Here is a 25,094-nt window from a genome sequence, read left to right as displayed (position 1 = left end):
GACTACGACGAATCTTTTAAATGATGTAAGTATTGACTTGTTTGTGAACGGGAATGAATCAGATATTGAATTATTTGACACTAATGATGATGCTTAAGATTAAGGGACTCAACAAAATAGAACGGTAAGCAGTTCATATGATCCCTTACCAAAAAACCAGATAATCAACCACTTTAATTGACAAGCTTCCAGTCGAGAAAAACATTTTTTGTAGAAAAAACAACAATAACGATATTGAAACAACCACCTCAATTATCACCTGCTGCACACTTTAAAATGTATTTTTCACACATGTATTTGAGCTGAGAGCGAGACGTAATGCACAATATTATGTCATTAAAACTGTTATGCTCTGAAATTTTAAAAATGGCTGATGCTGGAACCAGCACCCAAACAACTATATCATCTATAACCTACCATTTGCAATAACGTTTGAAGACAAGAAGTTCAATAGGCATGAGCACTGAGCACTGGCCTAATGTCGAATCCCTCTAACCTCCAAGATGGTGCGAACAGGGTTGCTCAAAGCGATCTTACACCAAATGCAGAAAACGTGATGTTCACTTATCTTTGTCAAAAGAGTCAAATTCAATAAGTTTTGTTTGCTTACGCCGCGTATTTAGTTATACCAGTGTCTTACTTTGGCACTGTTGAAATGCAGAAATCCTGAGAATGTCTGAATTAAATCAATTGGTTCGATCAAAATGTATTACCGCTATATACTGTTAAAACATTTCTAATAACTTTCACTCTTAACAAACGACGCTTTACGTGATTCTAATTTAAACCTGACTCCTCTGTACTTACAGTTTAAAGTAATGAAAAATATCTTGGAGTAATTATGGATAGTAACATTTAATTGAAATTACAAGTCAATGCAACGGTAGAAACGTTAAGAAAAAACCATTAAAAAATGCAGTTAAAAACAAAACTTTGCAGACTTCTTTAGTTATTAAAAAATAAACTATTATCGAAAACAACAAAGACTTCTTTAGGGTTACGTACGAATATAATTTTATATTTAAAAGAGAAAATTCACTTTCCACATGTTTAACTAGTTGAGATAATAGTTTATTTTTTATATTTCAAGAAAACTAACAAATAATTTCTTCGTTAACGTGGTGGAACCTTTAGAACAACTGTGTTTTGTGCTGATTCTATAAATATAGAAAAATACGTAGCTGTTTCATCGACCATATTGAGAGCTATTATTTGAGCCCATGTCAATATTTCTCTAGTGGGGAACAAAGGAATATCATTCTTTCCATGTACCTACATTATATTCACATTTTATGATATATTATAATGTCCGTATACCAAATTCAGTTACATTTTAGAATCGAAGCGTTTATGTCCTAGTGGTGCCATATAACCTCAAGAATTATTCATATTCACCACATATTTTCCCTATATGAACATTTGAGACGGCTACTTAAGATAAGGTAAAGGTTTTTTTTAACGTTGACATATGTATCTCCCTTTATATTGTGTGTATTCTCACTGAATTATTGCACATTAATAGAGCCCAAATCGAGTTTATAAATTTATCTAACACATACTCACGGTAAAAGCAAAAGATCCCAATTCCTCGCTCCAAAGCTTATCATAATTTTCTATGGCAGCATTAGAACCATTTTCCGTGCCTTACGGTGGAAATTTCGTTTTATGCCAACAAAATTCAATGATAATATAATGCTACAACTGCATTTAAAGTAGATACAACATATTGTTAAGTTGCAGATAAGAGAGATTATAATATGTTTATAACTAAAGTGAATAACTTAACATATAACTAAAGGCATAATAACTATAGTGATTATTTTTATAAGCAATAATTGTTCGCCTGAAACACTCATCCACATTGAAAAAATCTCCTGATAAAAAATACATGACGCCAACGGGACTCGAACCCGTGTCCATTCGATTTCCGGTCGAAAGCTCTGACCACTGAGCTATGGAGGCTTATCTCTTATCCGCGAAATTATTCAATATATGCTAGTGTTTCATTCAACAATTACTGCTTGTTACATTTTTTTTCACCTGAGAACAACCAATTTTATTTTATATTAGAAAGGCATTGTAAGTGCTAACTCTCTCACTAGATGGCGTTGAGACAAATTGTCTACATTTTTAGGTGAAATACTTGAACTTGTCAAATATTAATTATTATTTATTTGATAAATTAATGTTTTTAAGACAAGATTTTATTTATGCATAGCACAAAGGATAACAATTATTTTTATAGAGTTTTTTTTTTTTTTTATAGGTCAGAGCTTTCGACCGGAAATCGAATGGACACGGGTTCGAGTCTCGTTGGCGTCATGTATTTTTTATCAGGAGATTTTTTCAATGTGGATGAGTGTTTCAGGCGAACAATTATTGCTTATAAAAATAATTGGTATCCTCTGTGCTATGCATAAATAAAATCTTGTCTTAAAAACATTAATTTATCAAAAAAATAATAATTAACTATAGTGATGTTTACAGGGTGTTGAGTGACGCATTCTAGTTTACTTTAACCAATGATTCCTAACATCATTTAGAGTAAATCATTAAAACCGTAGGTTTTTTCTCCGACAACAGTATAATGTTTTATTTATCAACAAACATAAAAAAGCAGTGGTTATTGACAGCAAGGGTCGGGATGAGGGGTTGTGTGGTTACTCGACTTAGTGACCAATGGCGAAATTAGGATGAAATTTTTTGTACGTTTTAAGAGTAAATAAATTGAGAAAAAAAAATTCAAGTAACCAAGATCAAAATACAATATACATATTTACTCCGAATAATGTCAGGAATAACAGGATAAAGTCAAGTACGTCCCATTAAACTTTGTATATAAGACAACATCCTTCAGTCTAATTACATTCTGATTCCTGAAGTAATCTGTTATCAGTAAAGGAAGTCATTACTATTGTTGTTGATCTACATTTTGATTCCTTCTCACACAAACACACTAATCCAAGCGTCCAAAAAGCCAAGCGCTCAAAAGTGCACCCACAATTTTCACCTTTCTTGCAACAAAATGTAGTTGGGTGGTGTAAGCTTTACACAAATAACTCGCCGACCACAGACCTTTGAAGGCTTTCCAGGATCACACAGCGTACGAGCACCTTCCCCTACGTGTAATACCTACTACACACTCGCAGGCAGCATACGTGGTACCGTAGCAACCTAGCACCGTAGTACAGTATAGCCTACAGTCGGGCGGGACATGCCAACCTTTGCCGTATTCAACTATCCGAGCTCATTTTAAAACGGTAAAGACAGCTCTTGTGATCGTTTGAGCATTACAATTTAGACACGTGGCCGTGGGTAGAAATGTAATATTTCCTTTGGAAAATTACATTTCTTTCGCTTTTAAAAAAAAACTACCATTACGTGGAGCCGAGTACAAATTTCATTGGCAATGGTAAAATTATTATTATAAATATTTAACTTCTGGACTTCAGAATCAAATAACTGGCTTCACCCTTGAATTTGAATGAATATTTCAATTAGCCGTAGTTCATGCTGAAATGAACTTTCGGGATGAAATATCATTCAAACCACAATAAACGATCAAATAATTTTGTGAAAGGACTTTAAAAATAAATATTTCTGAGTACCCACAACTAATTCAGAATTTTATATGCAAAATATTTACCTGCTACTAGAAGGTAGGTAAAACCCGGCTTCGTCAGAGATTCAAATATTTACCTAATTCTAGTAGGTAGATCAGTGAAGATATCATTATATCTATTTATTACAAAAAAAAGATAATAAAACACTTATTATTATTATTCGTGAGAGTTTCAAATATTTACTAAGTATATATGTACTACCCGGCTTCGCCAGAGTTTCAAATGGAATGTCAAAGATTCATAGCTCACGGTTGGAAATGGCTGTTTTGATCTTTATTCCACGTAAAAATTCGCATAACTTCGTTGGTGCAAATCTCATGATTTGAGGGTTTTTGCCGCTTCGCTGAAAGCAAACAAGTTTGAGATGGATGAATAATTTAATCCTGTATCCATCCAAAATTGTTTATCATTTACTGGAGAATAAAAGGATGACATAATACATACAGATCACATGCACAATAATTTAAATCGTTTCGAAATCAGACATTAATGTTATCAAAAATCATTGGACTGTAACCTAATTTCATACTGACCGTGCAATGTTGATGCATTTAGTTGAACGGTGGTGCTAGCGTAATGCGCTTTTGAATTGTACTGGTAATACAGGTAAATGCAGGTTACGATAGCAATGCAACGGATGGACTGTTGAATTCTCCGCTGGTGGATTATTCAGGGAACTTTGTGCCGCGATTAACGGAGCTGATACTCGTATCAGCGAGCGTGTGCTAACTGCGATGGGTATCGCAATGATATTGTAGGCCGTTGAATCATTGACGTTCTTGTCAATTGCAGGGGTGTAATACAGAAATCAACAGCTTAACAATAAAATTACATCATGAAGAACATCCAACAACAAAATCATTAACTTACAGATTACGGATAAAATGTTGTAATTTGTATAAGAGAATCACTAAAGTACCAACCAACCATAGACATATGAATATTAGTAGACCTGCCCTAAGTGATTAAAAGCGTATTATCCCCACTCCCCATACCGGTTCCATTGGAGCCGGCTGTGCTCGCGTATGGCCTCAAGTGAAATTTTAAAACGTGAATGTAATTTGCGCTCCCATGTAAAAATGTCTATTCATTCAAAAGCAGGTTTTACTTTTAAGAAGTAAATGGTGATATTATAATGCGAGATGCCTATTTACTGTCAGATTGATTTATTGACGAATCACAGTCAGCCTTACTCCCTTCGTTCTTCAACAGTTGATTTTACCCCTCGCCATTATCTTCTCGTCTATTAATTCCTATGTCTGTGCAACCAACCAACCAATAAAGCTTTAATTACGATATCATAATGTAAAAATACTCACTATAATATAAGTTCATAAAATGTATGTAACTCTATGTGCTACAATATTGACTATAACAACAATTATTAATTTTAAAAGTTTTGGGATCTAAATCTGAACCACGAATGATTTTTAATATTTGCCAATGGTCTTTGAAAGGGTAATTCTGGTCGCCACTCTAATTATTGATCAGCAAATATGACAAAATATGTAGTGTATAATAAATATGACAAAATATATAATAAAAAAGATTATAATTTTTTTTTTGATAAACAATGATCCTAAGGCAAATAATTTATAAATACTTACTTTCAGCTTACAAATAATACAATTTTCAACATCTTAGAGCTTTATTTTTTTACCGGTAAGACATGCAAACAATCTATAGTACCTACCTGCAAGGGTTCCATAATTTTGTTAAAGTCTTTTCGTTTTTCTTTGAGATAAAATAAATGGCGTAAACCTGAGAATCGTTTTTATAATTTTTTTCCATTTCACAAATATTCCGTTTTCATGGTTTGGTTAACTCTTTTAGGTACTTGGTTAAATTAATTTGAGTTTGCGAAATACTAACAAATCAAGTCAAGCTCGTACCAGGAAAGTAAAAAGGAATGTCGCTTTTTAAATTTTTACAGATATTTTTTTTTCGTATGTTTACTTCAAATTTTAACTTCCTGACTGAAAATGCTTAAACATACATCCCTAAAAAATTTCATGCAAAAATATAAACTCCATCTAAAAAAATTAATTTACTTTGCTTACATTAAATTCTATAAAATAATGTTCATGTTACACGCTCGGTACCGGTGGTGTAAAGCTGCCATTTCTTCAAAATGCACTCCTCCATACTACTACTCTGCTATTGAATTATTTGCACTTGTTGAGTCCCATTCGGCCAGCTATCCGGTTGCTCAGGAGAGTGACGAAGCTGGAGGAGTTTTCAGTGTGGCCTTCGGAAAACATCGTCGGAGCACTCTGCATTAGCGAGAGAGCGCTATTACCCAGAGCCGGCCCGTGAATGAAATTATGTGGAGCAAATGAATGAATGGGGGTACCTATTGAAAATCATTATAACTACTAAGTTATATTTTTAAAACAATACGGCTACGTCAGCATTGTCAAATTCATCTCGAGAGTAAAGGACACCCAATTCACCATTGAAAATATAGCAAAAACGGGATGAGTTATATATCTGCTTCGCTCTAACACGTGATTTAATATTAAGAGTGTAATCTGTCTCGCTTATTTAACCGTTTCGGCTAGGGCAGGCTGTCTCGATACCACCCGATGCTGTTTTAGTAATATGGAAAAACATGGTTCTGTGCATATCGGGGTATGCACGGCCAGTCTTGTACTAGAAGATAGCTCAAATAATGAATTGGCGGGAATATCGATTGGAGCGTACTTTCATACATCAATTACTGGGGCACAGATGTCGTTGTAAGTTGTTATTTGAAGACTGAAAACAAGCAATGCAATGCACAAATGTACCAAGAAACCGCCTCTTCTATTACCTATCAATTATTGCACTGCATTCGCTGTAGGATATAATATTTAGTTGCTTGTAACAAGACCGCAACTCACAGGCAAACGCATACTATTCACGTATGTACGCTCTACGTCGCGCGTCGACTGAAATGACGGGATCCTCGATCCTCTACCGTATCTACTCAATATTGTCGTAATCTTGTTCATCTTGTCTGAAGATGTGGCTCTGGCATCTAAGCTGTTTATGTACTGGCAGCGCCATTCAATCGAAACCCAAGAGGTTCATGCTTCTTTACAGGACTAGATTAGCACGACTGCAATTTTTTTAACATTATTGTATGTCTTTTTCCTAATTCCTCGCAAATCTTCAAAAGTAACCTTAGAGCCTTTATAAATAATTGTACTGTTGTATGCACAGCTTACATGGTACAGTGATTTGTCATCCAGATTAAATCCAATCTTAGTTGCAGTACTCAATAGTTGGCTACTGGCCGAGTCTGTACGCAGTATAGGTAACATGAATAATCGCTGCCTAATAACACGTGTTAAATCAAAAAGCTTTATGTAGTTCAGTAAAGACATAATTTTGAAGTTTATAAAATTGGTTTCAAAGGTTACTAAGTGCGTATCTACCTACTACATACAGGGTTTTCCAATAAGAGGTGTTATTTTGATATTCAATCGTAAAAGATCAATGGTTCTGTTGCTTGTGTGGCACGTAGCGCCATCTTGTTGAAAGTAAACGTTGTCCAGATCAATACCATCCAATTCCGGCCATAAAAAAACATTAATCATCTTTTAATAGCGCAATCAATTCACCGTAACTGTTGCTCCAGACTCATTTTCAAAAAAGTAAGGTACAATGACACACCGGACCATAAACCGCACCATACAGTTGCACATTGAAGATAGAAAGGCTTTTCAACAATAACTCTTGGGTTTTCCGAGCCCCAGATGCGACAATTTTGCGTGTTGACGAATCCTCCGAGGTGTAACTGGACCTCATCACTCAAGATGATTTGCATTTGATTCACTCAAGTGAATTTTAATCATTTCAATGCGTTTTCGAAGCGTGTATCGTTCCATTTTTATTAATGACGTAGTTTTTACTAGTCAAATGTCAAAAAATGACAGCTTCAAAGTAACATCTACCGAAATAGCGGGCTATTTAAAATAACACCACTTATTGGAAAACCCTGTACATACACAAGAGGAGTCATGAAGATATATGAATATAATTTATAAACAATATAGATTCTAACAGAGTTACGGTGGTTCTTAAGCATATAACAGTAAATCTTCGTTAGTTACCGATTATTGTGATAATTATTATTGTCCTTTGAATACCGGCGTGGTTCAATTCACTGTCAGGATTAGTTAATATGACATGTGCACTGTTGGTGTACAGTTTACACAGTGAGTGTGCAGGTCCATGTTATATCTGTTCACCTTTGTGAAGATATGATGACGCAGAGCATCCCCGACCGCATGACATTTACACGAAAGCTACAATCCCACATAAACGTCTGTTGGCGCGAGATAATGGTATAGAATTCGATCCATATAAATCTACACAATGTTAAGTACCTGTATGAGGATGTTATGCATGTTTGCAATAACAGTTTTTAACCAGAAAAAGTTTAAAATGATTGTTTATTTATTTTATAGCGAAATATCTAATTGAACTGACAAATAGCTTTGAAATTCTTATTTTAATGAATATGTAAATTTTTATTCGACAAGTTGGAATAAAGGTATATACTCTTTTATATTATGAAACGTGACGTCATTTAAAAAAATTTATTCCTACAAACGACTACCGAGTCTTAATTTACTCCTAATACTTACAGAATATGAAAACATAGGTATAATAATACATAATAGTAAAAAACATTATAATAAGCGTGTATAACGTTTTTGTAAAACTTTCTTATTTTTTTTAAAGGGTAACATTGAATAATTTCTTGTTACATTGTATTTGAGGTTGGAAACCTACTTTTCAAAAACATTTTCTTAAAATAAAAATTGTGGAAGAAAAAATTATTGCATTTTATTATTGTACATAATAAAACATATTTTATTTCATAACTTCATATTACAAAGCTACAAAAAATTTATTTTGCTTGGTGATTACAGAAAAATAGCTTAAAATCTATGGAATTTTCTTGTTCCCATTCCAGATATTTGGCTGCTTCCGACCGCGATACGTTACTCCGCTACTCCGATAATTTATCATCTAAGATTCGCCAACAATCGCTTATTTATCATTTACATGACAGCCTGACATTATAACATAATATATCCATTACAATACATCAGGTTGAATGTAGTAGGTGTATCGAGAGGCCACGATATCGGGACAGTGCTCCGGCCTCTAGATGGCTGCTAAGGGCCGGCCGTCAGGCTGTCAATCCGATGTGAGGGACTCGAATAGCCCATTATACCAGCTATAAGTGTCCCCTGTCGTGGAATGTCCCAGTTTTACATCTAATTAAACTAATTGCACACTAAGCACGCCCTTGAGACCCGCGTCCCGTTTTTTTAACGATGCAGGTTGCATGTTCGGCCGGGTGCGTAATTAATTAAAATATCGATTCAAGGAATATGTAAATTAGTTCAAATAAGTTGTTTCTCCTGTATATTTACTGTTAATATTTATTACCCGCTTCAACCAAGGATTGAACATTTTACTTAGTAATAAACATTTGCAAAAAATAATAAAATCTGATATGGAACAAAAAATATTATGGGATTGTCAATTTTTTAACGGCTAAAATGATAAGAAATGAGAAATGCCGTTGAGAAGTGAAAAATACGTCCTTGAATTTTTTTATGTGATTACTGACTTGTGTGGCACAAGAGTCTCAACTGCTCCTAACCTTCTGAGCCAGTGCGTTATGAGGCAAAGGGAAGAGAGTATAAGTATGAGATGGGATGAGAAAGGTGTGGAAGTACCTGGCTATTCTGATCTGGTCACCAAATATGTCTAAAGTCAATTCAAGCAACGTTTCAACTTTGAATAGTGGTCTTACACCAAAACAATACTGAGATTATCTTCCACACTGGAACGTGCCGCAAGTATACAATATAAATAATAACACAAATTAATCAAATAAAATTTACAATAAAAAACACATTAATTTGTCTTTGACCAATTTAATGTTGTTTAAACTCATCCGAAACCGGTAGAGTTAAAATAAAATTAAAGTGGTCAAAAACAAATGTGTTTTTTACTGTAAATTATGACGAGCTACAAAGTTAATGCTTTTTAGATAAAAATTATTTGATTTGAGATTTAAACTCGCGTCCGCCGAATTGATATTCGGAAGCCTAACCCCTCTAGAAAATTTCACAGAAAAAATCTGTTCAGTGGTAAGATTATAGTTACTTAAAACTAATAATAATATAATCTTACCGCTCTAGATGTAGCACAAAAATGTATAAGACTGGCTTTAAAAGAGTTTTTTTTTGGAGTGATAACTGAAAAATTGTTTTGTAAGAGAGAATTAAATCCTTAAATAAAAGACACACTAATTGGAATTCTTGAAAAAAGAAAATTTTATTTAAAATTCTCAACAATGGCACTGGGAAAATATTTACGTAACGACAAATCAAATTGACGCTAATGAGGGCTTAAGGACGTAGGTGACAATTTATTCCGAGTAAGCATAACCCGACGCGTCTGACAGTTTACCTATTACCATCATTATGCGAAACTTTTCATTTTTCTTGGAAACTGTAGTTTTGTCACGAAAAATGTGTCAATTGCCGATCGTTATTTTCAGTCAGGAGACATTTGAAATTCTGATTCGAAAGCAGACTGTCAACGATCGTGTTCGGGATAAACCAAATTGACACGAACTCCATCAGCTTTTTTGAGGAAATAAATGCTAACGAATTAGATTTGGGCGTTTTGGGGATTCAAAATTATCTCAAATGAATAAGAGGAATAAAAAAAATCATTCGTATTTCATTCTAATTTTGAATGGTACTGTCTACACGAATTTATAAAGCGTGGTGCTACCTACATATTATTCCCTTAATTTATAATGCTTAGTGCTGCCTACATATTATTCGCTTAATCTATTTTCGAATGGAGATATACCTACCTCAAAACACCGAAGTGAAATTCGTGAAACCCAATCGTTTTCTAAATCTCTAATTTATCGTACAACTTTTCTCCATTCGTTCTTTTGTTCTCTCTCCATTCTTACTTCCGTGAATAATAAATACCGACATCACGCACGACACGGATCCACTTTCTAATTTCCACTCATCCATTCCAAAATGGCGCCTCTGAAATCAAAGTTCCGCTTCATTACACTTGAGCTCGATCTGCATACGTTTCTCGTCGGAACAAAGCGATCAAATTAGCGAAGGGTCGGTTTGCGATTCCCGACCCTCGCCCGGAAGACGGAAGAGCTTCCGTCTTGAACACGACTAATCCATAAGCGAAGTTGAACCCGGCTATCGTTTAACCTTATAAATATTTCAATTTCGCCCGTTGCCATTAGCAGGTCCCACAGCAACTGGCTGTTCGCACGGAAAACAAATTGTACACAACAAACTCCGTGAACTCTTGTGCTCTTCGGTTCTTCTGCTTTCCTTACAGCACAGCGCTGGGAGGTTACATATCATTTTGTTGAAAAGATCAAAGATTTCCAACTTGCTTATTCAGAAAGTGGAAGTCATTGCAGTCTTAATATCTTTTATTCGAAAAATGTTTTGCTTTCGGCTCGCAGTTTCCGAGACGAATTTTTAAGCGAAAAGTTTCTCAGTTTAGTGTTGCGATGAAAACCTCACAAAAATATGTTATTCAATTCCTTTCTTACATTAACATTTTTTTGATGGAGGTGAATGTTTTTTGTGAAGTGGAAAAAGCGCAAATCAGACAAAAACTCGAAAAGTTTGTTTAGCTTTTCAAAACTATCACAAGCACAGCAAAACAAAATTCAGAATATGTAGTTATTTTATGTTATATGTAAATGTTACTTATCAAATACTTAATAAGAGCAGGTAGCAAAATTTCACTTTTTCTATCAACGATTTATCTACTTTAAGCATATTAGTTTATTTTCAGATTTGAAAGTTTTAAAATGAGGCAAACGGACCGACATTAACTTTGTAACAGTTGAGTTTAATACTGGCTGTACACATGCGTATAATATGATCATGGAATATGTTAGGTCCCTGTATAACTTGTAGCTACTATGTTTACTGATAACACTCTGATATATAGAAATAGGTGTACAAAATGATACCCCTTGGGGATTCTAATAGGAATTTAGCTATTACCATACCCACAAGGTATTCGTTTTCCAAACCCAGTAAAGGAGAATTCAATTGTTATTTCGGTTTCATTCTCTTCAGAGATATTAACAAAAACATACATTGTTTATTTAAAATACAAACAGATCTGAAAAATTATTTCTATGGAAATTCATACACATAATTTCATACGTGCGTTTTTGTTCGGTAGATCATCATCCAAATTAGGAAAACCATTTCATGAGTTCTGAAATAATTGCAGTCATATAACTTTTTATTGAGCTGGGTATCTGGCCAGTTTGCACACATCTAGAAATTAGGTGAACCATTAGGTGGTTAGCGCGGTATACTTTGAATAGATAACAAGAATTTCTATGTATATTCATAATCAATGTATACACCTATTAATATCATGTCGAATGAATTTCCCATTAGAACTATTTAAAACAATAAATTGATTATTAAAATAGTTGAATTTTAGTCACATTCATTGCATAACTCGCATCATTCAATATTAATTCATTTAGAAGCTAAATCAATTTGATTTTTGTGAATGTCTACAAATTTAACTGTAACTTTTACTTATAGCTCTGCTTTTCGCCGAGAATCCTCTGGAGAATGGTGCTCTTTAAAATTCAATAAATTCAACTTTACCGAGAACTGGCGCTCCGAAGCCTATTTTATAACGAAATGTTGAGCTCGTGAGAGTTTGTTTGTGTACATCAATTTTGAATACATCTAACCTTGGCCAGGACAAATGATTTACGTTTATTCGTGACAAGCTATGTTCCAGAATGTTCTGGTTGTACGGCGGAACAGGATGGGTTCGACCGTTAGATACCTACCGACCATTATCGCACTAGGGTTGTCAAATCCAACTACGCACATTTTAATGAAAGGGCTATTGTAAGACATTTTCCTGGAGTTGGAACGAACACGGCAGACTAGTTTATTAACTACCCATTACAATTGTAATTGTATATTTGTTAGTTCAATTAATTAATGTAACCTCCAATAGACCACTTTCTTCAAATTTAAATAAATCGATTTTTATTGTATAATCGATGCAAACTGCTGGCAATAAAGTTTGATTTTCTGTCTTCCTTGTTTATTTCGTAAAAAATAGTTTTTTTTAAATTATTAATTTCTTATTTATTTAAGACAATACCGATTTAACTCCTGAGGGGCATCTTCAGACAGTATGAAGATGTAAATAGAAGGTTTAAAATAGTTTGGTCAAAAGTAAGATGTAGTTAAAAAAATTAACACAAACATACAATTGCACCCCACATTGACAGCTTTAAGAGTGGACTTCCTTTGTCAAATGTAGAAAAAATTGAGAAAACCTAATATACTAATGTAATTAATTAATTTCACCGGTTGGTTATATAATATGTTAGATGCCTACAATTATAAAAGGATGCTGGAATTTCAAAGTCTAAGAAATACTAATGAAGCAAAATCCTGTTTTTGTACACACTACTTAAATTAAAATAGTTTGAAGAAAATTTACTAAGCTTTCTTGTAAACCCTTCATATATACACTTGAAAATTAGAACATCGTATTAACGCCACTATCTTTAAGACGGTTCCATGATAACTCAACACAGTGACAATTCAACACACTTTTAAAAAGTTCTATAAGTCATTAGAATTGATGCAAAAAAAAATTTAAACCTAACCTAACCTAACCTACTTAACCCAGTTAATAATTTTTTTGTTTCATTACTTTCCATGACTTTATATAACTTTTTAAAGATGTGATGAATTATTATTTTGATGAGTTATCTGGTCACCTTTTAAGACGCCGCCACACGGTTAAGTCTATTTGAACTCAATCCGTATCAGGGCTTTATGATATAAACTAACCTTAGCCTAACCTTAGGAACCTTATACTCCCCTAACGGAGCTAGGGTTCAAAGGAAACCTATCAATGAACAAAATATCGATATAGTTGAGTTTGAACAAAGTTACCACTACGTTAATTAATTTGTGCAATGTTAAAAAAATGTTCCACAATGTTACAAAATATTAAATTCCCCGCAACTTGCACATGAAAGCTGGATAAAAAGATGGCAATACGGCGCTGTTTTCAGACTCTGTAATAAACGCAGTGTTATTAAGGTCGTACTAGTGCTAAGGAACGGAGGATTTCATGATGTGCAGGTATGGCTCGTATTAAAGTGAAAGTACCTATGTGCAATGAAGGTATGGGAAAGTATCTAACTACTGTGGAAATGCCTATCTGCAGTGAAGGTATAGGAAAGTACTCATGTTCTGTGAAGACGTGCCTTTAAGGTTTGTGAAAGAAGTACCCGTACATGATGTGACGGAAAGTAGCTACCTGTCGTAAATGCTAATAACGTGTGCAGGTTTGCAAGGAAAATGTGCCACTTTCAGTGCCAGACAGAAACACCGAGGCGCCAAACTGTTACGATGAATTTTCGCAAAGCAAACTCATACTTGCAAATCTCCTTTTCAAACCGTTTTATTATATTCTTCAGATTTCAGCGGACTTAGGATGATTAGCGGATTTAGAACGGCCACGCTGTAATGTGTCAATACGGACTGAGACCATGTTGTAAAATCCGAAATTAAAAAATAGAATTCATAATTTATATTGCTTATTTTTTTTTGGATTTGTGAAACCTGTTGTTATTTCTTTCCACAAATAAAAAAACTTTCGCTTAGCGTTTGGAAGTGTGAATAGTTGTCATCATTTTTTTAATCCTCTTCCTTATCATGAAAAGTTCGCCGAAAGTTATCTAGTTCTAGATCTATCTTATATTTATACTTATTATTTCTATTAAAAACATCAAAAACACCATGCAGAGTGTTCAGTTTATTTTATATTTTGTGTTTGTTATTATGAATGGTTTTTTTAAGCATTAATGCACTTGTTATTGTAATGAATTTTTTTATAAAAATCATTTATTTTGTATTTCTAGAGCCTAGGAGTTTGGTCTTATGTAAAGAGCCACGTCAGTTTTCGTTCACATCACACTTCTAGGGATGTTCTGTTCAGTGTTCCACTGGAACTGGATAATTGTAATTCTAGTACAATGTATAATTATTAAGACCTGCATTTCGATACTGATATGTAACATACCTGCCTCAAACGATTGTTTTTAAGCTCCTAAAAAACTTTATCATAATTTTTAAGATAATCTCCATTTAGATGCCAAGTTGAAGAAGTAATTATATGAAATGCCCTCGATAGAAATAAATTGCAAATTACACTCCGAAAATAATAAAAACTCATTCGGTTATGTTCATATAAAATTCACAGTGTTTCTTTAAATTCTACTAATCTCAGAGATTGTTGCTCTGTTTAGTTGTATTTTGTAAAATGTTTTCACAACAATCGCTTACGCTTATTAAATGTAATCTTTTTTCTATATTTGCGTGCTCCCTCTATCAATCGTTTTTTTTTCATAATATCATTACTTAAGAACTTGAAGCAATTATTTTGGAAATAACTTTTTGCAATAAAAGCTATGCAGACACGACAAAACCAAATAGTGACGACAGTCGAAGCTTGGTAAGCGCATTACCCCGTCGTATTGCAGCAGTTGTCGATTACAATTTTCTCCGTTGAACCGTGCGCCCTCATCTTCGAAATATGCAGTGATAATCCCGGCTTATTCGGTCTGGTGATTGTGCCCGCGCGAGGTCGGGGCCCAAACTGTCGCGGGAGGCTGCCTTCACCAACCTGCCACCCGGGCAACCAACCAACCAACCAACCAACCAACCAACCAACCAACCAACCAGCCAACCAACCAACGTCTCACCACCGTACAACTTACATTATCACTACCTCACACCGGTGAAAGATTATCTGATATGCCTGCTGTAAATACACGAGTTTTATTGGTAGCGTGCGTCAATTTCTGAACTTGGTTTGGATGAGTTTATTGTCGTATTTAAGGCGATGCCATACGTAGTAATTCAAAATCATGTGATTTTGGTTTGAAAATTTGGTCGCCTAGAAATGTTTTAGATACTTTTATTAAATACTGCGAGTAGAATACATCTTGGCCTTTGAAATTATCGAGTATTTTTTAGATAAGTCTTTTTATAAGCCCAGAAAAAATAGTGTAAATGCTTATGCAAACTGCTTTAAAGTTCAAAATCTCCTACTTACGAACCCATTTTCGGTTATGATTTTATTGTATAATGTGACAAATTAAGTTATTTATAAAATGCTCGAAAAAAAATTAAATATTTATGCCTGAACATCCACAAAATAAAATAAAAAGCACTTTTGGCCATGTTTTTTTCTTGCATAAATCAAAACAGGCCGATAGTGTTAAGCGGGAATTCAAACTTTATCGCCATCTACGTAAGGGTTGTTATTGATAGCGGCTCAATTCAAAATATTACACTACGTAGTGCATCGCCTTAAATGATTTATTTTAACGACTTTCAAATATATTTATCTATTTTTTTATATATCATTAAAACCACATCACGTCATGTTTAAAATCACGGATAGTTTGACTTTTTATTTTTTTTCTTAGTTATAAAACTCACATGGGACGGAGAAGTTTACTAAGAAAAGTGTGAGGTAATTAAATTTTACCTAAGAAAAATCTAAATTTTACTTTGCATGCATAACGCATTACAAAAATAAAGGTGAGAAGTATTTAATATGAACAAATTAAACAAATGTAAGTAAAAATAAACGATAACAATTAGCAAAGATATACAAATATTTATACAAGCACAAACCCAAAGTAGAAAGTTACAAAAAAACACCTGGACATATTAGTTTCAAAAAAATAAAGCTGCATACCTAGTGAAGAAGAAAAGGTTAATTTATAAGTAGGCGAAAACCAAAAATCGTAAGTGCTTATTGCGTTTAAAAAATCAGCACCGTAAATAATTCTTATTTATGAGAACGACGAGAAGAGAAAAAAAATACATTTGACAAATGTTCAAGCATTATTGAGACTTTTATGTGAAGATATCGCTTCAGCTTTCGCGAGAATTCCCTGACGGTAGCGGTAATGAGAACTTTATAAAGACCAAATAATTGTAGGTATACAATATATAGTATTATTTGAGGAAGTAATACAAAAAGGGAGTTTCGATATACAATTCACATAGTTTCTATAATTTAACTCCATGTTAAGCTTCGTGGAATTGAGGTGATTTCTCACGAAAATGGCGCTATATCAATTAGCCAATTATTATTAAATATTATCATTACTTTTCACACTTTTTTTAGAATAAGAATGGAATTTTCTTCTATAATTAAAAAAAATAAAACAATTTTTTCACTTCACCTCTGAGGTGATGGTACTTTCAGTTGTTACTTTTCATAGAAACAAATTTATAGATATTGTTAAAATTGTTTTTTGTTTGTTAAGTAGGAAGCTAATGAGATTTGATCCTTGAACTTCCACAAATCTACTGAATTCAAGCTCCTCAAGAAACCGGTGAGGTCATTCTAAAATTAAACTTTCCTTATATTTACTTAAGACAGAACTTTTCCAGTAGTGTTTAATCTTACAATAAGAAATACACCGAGCCGCTAAATCCCATTTAAAACTTCCAAGCGCAGTCAAAGTTAATATTTAAATATGTTTAACGTACATCGTGCATACAGAGGTGTGAAAGCTCCTAGCCGTTCTGTACTCGCGGTGCCTACAAGAGAATGAATAATAAAATATTCACACAAAACTTCCCCAACTACGTGTGTCTCAGCTTCCTACTGAGATTTTCACCGATTCAAATTCTTTTCATGCATTTTTAATGCATATTCATACATTCCACTTTAAGATTACCAGGCAGTGAGTGTTCGAACGTAAAAAACACGAGCACTCCCATAACGGCACGTCTTCTTATAAAACATGTAAACGCAGGCCCTACCTCTATAAACCTTCGAACAAAGCAGTTTTTCGCAATTTCGAACCCCTTAAAAGGCTATTGATTTGGACAAGGTATACGAGGAGTAATGCCTGTAATGCCGCCACGAAGGCGACTAGATAACATTCAAAGTAATGACAAAGTTAATTTGATAGTTTTTTGAGTAAATAACACTGATAGAAATAATAATTAATACTTTCCCACGTTTTCGGATAAGGTTTACGAACGATAACATAACATAATATAGTATTAGAATTATATTTTTGCCATTATTTAGAGACGTCTAGACATCATCAGTAAAAATACTGTAATACGTGAATTTTTTTTAATTGCTCCAACTTAGTTTACGTAAACATCACTAATTGAGTATTGGACAACTTTCTTATAAATAATAACCCATAGCTTCTTTCCATTAAAGGATAAAGTGTCAAAAATATTACTTTATTTCATAGGTACCTCTTGTATTTTTGCTTTGGTATTGCGTAGTTGTTACCCGGCTTTAATTGAGTAACAACACCTTTGATTGTTAATTTATCATATCGTTCAACAAATGCAAATAGAGACAATAAAGCTCCGTGGTCGAGTGGTAAGACTCTCGACTTGCAAGCTGGAGGGTGCTGGTTTAAATCACGACGTGCGCAAGTAAATTTGTGTTGTTTCACAATTTACTCATTTTAAATAATATGTAGTGTGTTTACGGCACGTTCTAGAGTGGAAAATACTCTTAGTATCGCCCTGGTGTAAGACCACCATTCAAAATTGATTCGTTGCTTGAAATGGCTTTGGCCGTGTTTGGCGACCATATCTGAATATCCAGGTTCTTCTGCACCTTCCTCTTCCTATCTCCTTCCCCTCCACGCTACCTTCAGTTTCACAACATACCCCAATTACGGATGCCATAGTCTCACTGGCTCCAGATGGGAGCAGTTAGGACACTTGTACGGTTTCACACAAAAAAGGGATATTAAAACATTTTATGGTAATGACGTAGCCATCTGAAAATATTTCTTAAATAGCTGACCACGAAATTGTACACATAAGGATGCGCAAATCTCAATACAATGGATCTCGCCGTCCGAGTTAGCACCGAGACAAATAAATATATTTTCTATTTTATGCGTAAGTGATATTTTCCGAACACAGTTAAAAATATAGCATTACATTATATGTTTTGTTATAAATTTGAAACAATAAGGAATATAGGTACATACATGAAATACATTGAAAACGTCGCTCTATTTAATTACTGAAACTTTTTTAACGGAGGAAAGAATTTACTTTGGAAATTAAAAAAAATCTCTTGTGTAGAAAGAGGGGAAATGACTCCAAATGTGCGAATTGGAGTCATTTCCCCTCTGTTTCAATGTTGTATCAAAATTTCAAAGCTATTCATTGTTAACGTGAGTTCGGTGCAGTAAAATAAGTTTCTCCAAGTTGAAAAAATCGTTCTAATGAAAGTGTTATAAACTTTTTTGAATAAGCGTTTTTCTGACTGCAATAAGAGATATGTGTTTGAAACGTTTTGAAATTGTTGTACTGAAAAATAATGTTGTTCTTTCTGCTTTTTTTGTTTGTGTCTTGTAAAACAAAGTATTTTTAAAAAAGAAATCATAACACTGTCGTTATTAAGATAATATTTATCCGAGTCTGAAGACGTTCTTGTCATAGAAGGGATGAAAGTCGATAAAACGACCCGTTCTCGTGCGAGAAATGTCGACCGTGTACACGGAGTAAAAATTAATGATTATAAATTGGAGAGTCTCCATCTTCTATCTTCATGTCACCTGTTCCTGTTCTTCATTTTACTTAACTTAACACATTATTTTTGTAATACCTGCGTCAACCGTAAAGCGCCCCTGAGGTGATATCTCACAAAAGCGACGCCCTACAAATTTTCCAATATTATTATTATTATTGATAATTTATTAATATTCTCTTGAAATTATTTGTAATCTGGTTAAAAACGGGATTACAGGCCCTTAACGAATGAATTGATACGTTTCCTGATAAATTATAACAGTGTATTGTCACGATAGCGGAACACTTATTCATAAAAATCCTAACATTTTTATATTTCGTCATTATATTTTGTCGAGATAAACGCAGGTGCATGAAGACGTGTTACGATATTACTAAGAATTTACTGGATTTTTCGGGAAACGGCTTGAAAACTTGTTTTTAACCGGATTACTAATAAGTTTTAGCGATTCTTATAATTCAGCAATACTCATTTTTTTCCGTGTATACTGAGATATACTGCATACCAGTCTCGAAGAGATCAATAACGCCGACGCAACTTTAATTTTTTTTTTTTAATTTAATTTTTTTTTTTAAATTTATTTATTTCATCAAATAATTACAGAATATATAATATATTATCATTAGTAATTTGAGTAATTATATGTAAGTTAAAAACTATGAATTTGTTGAAAAAATAATGTTACAATAATACAGCAGTTTCTAATATAAGAAAAAAAAAGTGGGTGTGTCAAGCCTACGCAAGACAGAAGTGAAACTTCTAGTATTCCTCTCTCTCTATTTTCATTTCATCAAAAATTAAATGAATTAATTAAATGAACTACAACTATAAATGTAAATGTAAACGCAACACAAAACGCGAACACAACTTATCACAGCGGGAGCACGCTGCTAACTGATTCACTGGCCGTGGTGGGCGTGGCCGCGCAAGTGCGCTACCGGCCGACCTGCTAAACCGAACTCGTATCTCGCTCGTAACTCAAAGCAAAACGTTCGTGAGCGGCTCCCCCACCTCAACAAGCGCATATGGTGAGAGAGGGACAGTGAACGGTGAGCGGTGGTGGGGGTACCCGCATTTTCGTGTCGATCCTGACTCGGTTTTACTCCGTCCCCGAAAATCCATTACGCGCCTAAAGAAGTTTCACTTCAAAAAGTAGATATGAATGTTAGAGTATTATATAGAAATGGCATAATATACTATATTTTAGGTTGTGCATAACCTGCCTCACTAGGCGAACCTGTATTGAGGCAGAATTTTTAGTTAATTATTTCTCCATTTTGTCTATGGTAACTATTCAAATATCAAACTTAGCACTCCCACCTGTCACTTATGTTTAATGGATTTCAATCTATTTGCTAGGATAGTATATTATTAGGGAATCTACTATTTAAGTTAAGACAGACTACACGTAGTTTATTTATTGCACCTCACTGTACATAAATCTTGTTATTTCTCATAAAAAATCAATCTCACTATGACGAAGCCTGAATCGAGTTTTTTAAAATTATTATTTTCAATAAATGAAATTATAAAAATATATCTCCAAAACAAAAGCAAGAGGAATATATCATTTTTTAAATAAACAAATACTTCCCCATCATCGCGCCCATTGTATTTTTTTATGCAATGACATTATTTGTTACATAAGAAAAATAAGTAGATACTATAATAACCCGTGTCATCAGTGGGGGAGCAAATGGGTCTAGTCGGGGTGGGTCGGTAGGTAGGGATAGTTAGGTATCAGGGTACAACAGGGGTAGCAAGTAGCTACCCGGGTAGAACCGGGGTACCTCCACGGGACGGAATATATTACTGCCCTTGTTTGGATATGGCTTATTTTATGTTTACTCTCACACTTTTGATTGACACTGAAACAAAATATGCCATAACGTTTATGGTTGGGTTGAACAAACATGATGCACACATTTTAAACACTTCTGGTTTCGTGAATGTTATTTTATTGCGATCACTGTTTGATTTTTTTGGTACTTTCGCGAAGAGGTAAATAAATAATGTTTTATTTCAATAAAGGCCATTTTTATCAACTATTTTTAAACTGTTATATTAATATGGTTATTATCTTTTTTTTATTTCAATTCGGGTAGTAAATAATAATTTAATCATTTCTATAGGGCCGTTTTCGCAAAAAAAACCACCTCAATGGCGCTAATATATAGTACTTTTACGTAATATTGAACGATTCGCTTTTTTGTATGTTCAAAATACTTTTAAAATGTAAGAAAAGCATTATCAAATAGTTATAGTACATACCTTTTTGAAATAGCAAGACAAATCATATTATGTCATCTGCGTGCAATATTATTGACAGATCAGCTAGGGGACGCAATATAAATAGTTATACTAGATTACCTATTGTTCGTAGTAGAGGCATGGAAAAAAATGTACGGCCCCATTGATGTGACTTTTCACCAAAATGGTGCAGTGCTAATCATCCAAATGTTTTAATTATTTATATTACTCTTTTTAAACAGGGATATATATCCGAAAATGAAGTAAAAACGAATAATCGTAGTTCTTAAATCGTCAAAATTGTAAAATATCTGATTTCCAAAAAAGTAAAAATATAATTTTTGTTTGACGAAAAAGCTCTTTATTAATAAATTTAAAAAATATTTTAGCGATAAATTCGCCAAAAAAACATTTTCCTTCTTAATCTCGAAGAGATTCAATTTAATTAACTTTTAATAAGGCTTCATTGTTTTATTTTAAAACTTTGTTTCGAGATTAATTTCGTAAAAATACTTCTTAAGCTTCTTGATAAACTTTTAAACACGCTTTTCCAAGAAATCCATCAGCCCTTTCAATATAAAAACTTTATCTTTGTTTCGCCCGAATGGACATGCCAGACAATTTTACCAGAGAACAGAAGCGTTTGATTCAACAATGCAATGTGCGGGGCTTGAATTTATATTCATTTAATCCGACCATAAAATCTCAGGTTCCCCTCGCGGATGACGACTCAATCAAGCAAAGTGATGGACCGCTATAAAGGGGACCGAATGACTAGAAATATTTCCAGCTACACTAGGCCAACTAATAGAAATGAGCACTGCAATTTAAGATTTTTTCTGCGTTTCGTGAATAGAATTCACAAAATACTGTTGTAGAGAGTTTGCGTAGGTAAGTTGGTAGAACGAGGGTTTTATTATGTGATAGTAAATTTTAATAGGATCCATTAACCCGGCGTTAGCGATGTGGGGTGTCGAGCAAAATGTTTTCGACAATATCTCAGAAACGATTCGAATATTTAGCAATGTTAAAACAAACATTGTTTTTAGTAAGTATTCAAAAATATAACTAATATATCTTAATATAATTTAAAGAAAATTATCAAATTTATTTTATAATTGATTGTATAAGTTATAGGATTTCTTACACCCCACCTCACCAACGGCGTCAGTGGTGCAGGTTTAATATGTGTGGCTTAAATTAAGCTGGTTTTGCTGTCAAGATAAATCCAAACATCTTAAAAAATGTAAGATTTATTTATCAGACCTATAAAAATATAATCATTCAAAAGAAATAGATCCACTGGGTATAATAATATGAAGTTGGTATTACAATTGATGAATGAATAAAGCAAAATTATTTTTTTTGTAAATAAATATTAAATATAATTATTTAATAGTTAAAAAAACTACACCTGTTAAATCTCGTAAACATAACAGGAAAATAAAGAATATAATTTTTAAAAATAGGTATCTTCACAATACGAGTAGTTCTGTGAACATCAGACCTCTCGTCAGTAAAATGTTTCTAATTTTCTCTTATTTAATAAATCAATACCAAATTTTTTCTCCGATTTCATAAGATTTGTAAATGAGTACTTAAATACCTACATAAATTTTTAATTATAAACCATATTATATTATTACTAGCAGTTAAAAACCCGCTCCGCGGGTTTTTGCTGCTAGGCCCTGCGGGCGGCACTTGGTTGGGCTGTGCCCAGTTTAAGTGATACTAACAACAGTTACATTTAATAGATAGATATTAGGTCATTCACAGAGATAGGGTGAGTATATATTGTTAAAACACGGAACAGGAAGGAGTTAATGAATAATAACATGCTCAATTTAGGCATAATAAGAATGACAGTTGTTTGAATAAATGAAATTTTACGTATTTGTGATGGATTATTTCAAAGGAAACACTATTATTGACTACATGTCTACAACTGATATTAACTGTTTTGGTACCTAATATAATTTGCTCATAGGAGACTTGCAGTGCTTAAATATGTGTTACAACCGTCAATGTCTATAAGTTGAATCAATATCGTATAGTTTGTCACAACAATTAAAGATAGTTACAACAAAGTTGACTGAAATAATAGATTATTACATATTGATTAATTGTACCCGTGTTTATGGATAAAAGGAGGGTAATTGTGCGATGTGATTAGCAGTCGGTTTAATTAAAAGGTGTGAATTTTACTCCAACTGGTGGTAATTCTTTACCTAAAACTGTTACTGTATCTAATAAAGTTTAAAATTAGATTATATATACACCTTCATCAGGAGAGTAAAAATCTATATATAAAGGTAGATTATTATAATATAGCGCCTCTGAGGTGATATCTCACAAAAGCGGCGCTATGCAAATTGTCCAATTAATAAATAAATATAATGTTTACATTTTATTATGTACGTATGCATTGATATACAATGGAAATAGATAAACTAATGTTATCCGATTAAAATTTATTTTATTAAAAAACAAATAACTTTTTTAACTTCACTTTATTATATACAACCAATACATGTTTCATGAACGAAGTATACACCGAAGTCAAAAATTAAATATAGATTACAATTGGAAAAAAGAAATGGAAGGAGGGGGGGAGGGGTAAGAGTAGGCTGTTTTTATAAGAATTAGGAATTAAAATATGAAAGACCAGTTAATTGGTAAAATATTTAAAAGAGAGTTTATAAAAAAAATTCTTGTTAATTACATCTACTTTTATAAACATGTTCTCTTATTTCTAAAATTTCTAAATTATATTTGTGATGCTTTATATCCTGTGTGAAGTATTTTAAGACCTGAAAAAAAATTTGCATATAACCATAAAACAATATATTCATAAGACAAATAACATTTAATAACGGTTATTCTAATAAATTGATAGTTGAAATACTAAATAAAATAATTAAACATATTATCTTCAAACGGTATTTTTACCCTATTTCTTAAGATATAAATAAACAATGGCGTAGAATTCTGTTTGTGAATAACGACACTTCTAAAATTATATATATAAAAACATTCCTGGTACTATTCAACCGGCGTTTTACACTAATAACAGAATGAATAAATATATTCTTAATAATAAAGATGGCGAAAATCAAACAAAAAAATCAGGAGTTTATAAACTCAATTGAACTGGATTGTAATTTATTTTACAAAGGTAGAACCAATAGAAACTTTGAAGTCAGAACTAAAAAACATCTCAGGGTTCTAAATGGAAATAGTGAATCTGAGTTTGCAAATCATCTTTTGAATCACACTTTCGATAAAAATACTTCACTCCAGATTAAAGCATCGCAAATAAATAATTTTGAAATTTTAGAAATTAGAAAACATGTCAATATAAAATTAGATATAATTAATAAGCAAAAAAAATTATAAATAATAATGAAAAATGCCATTGCAAAGTTGAAATAAACTTCCAGAAGAAATCTTATTATTAAACGCTTGATGTTCAAGTAATTTTGCATATTTAAATATACGCGCCAGTCATTTGATTCGTTTCTTCACCGCCAGAGGTGC

Source organism: Hesperophylax consimilis, chromosome 1, assembly GCF_061612785.1.
Source record: "Hesperophylax consimilis isolate HC1 chromosome 1, BYU_Hcon_1.0, whole genome shotgun sequence".
Taxonomy (NCBI): domain Eukaryota; kingdom Metazoa; phylum Arthropoda; class Insecta; order Trichoptera; family Limnephilidae; genus Hesperophylax; species Hesperophylax consimilis.
This window is presented reverse-complemented; position numbering follows the sequence as displayed.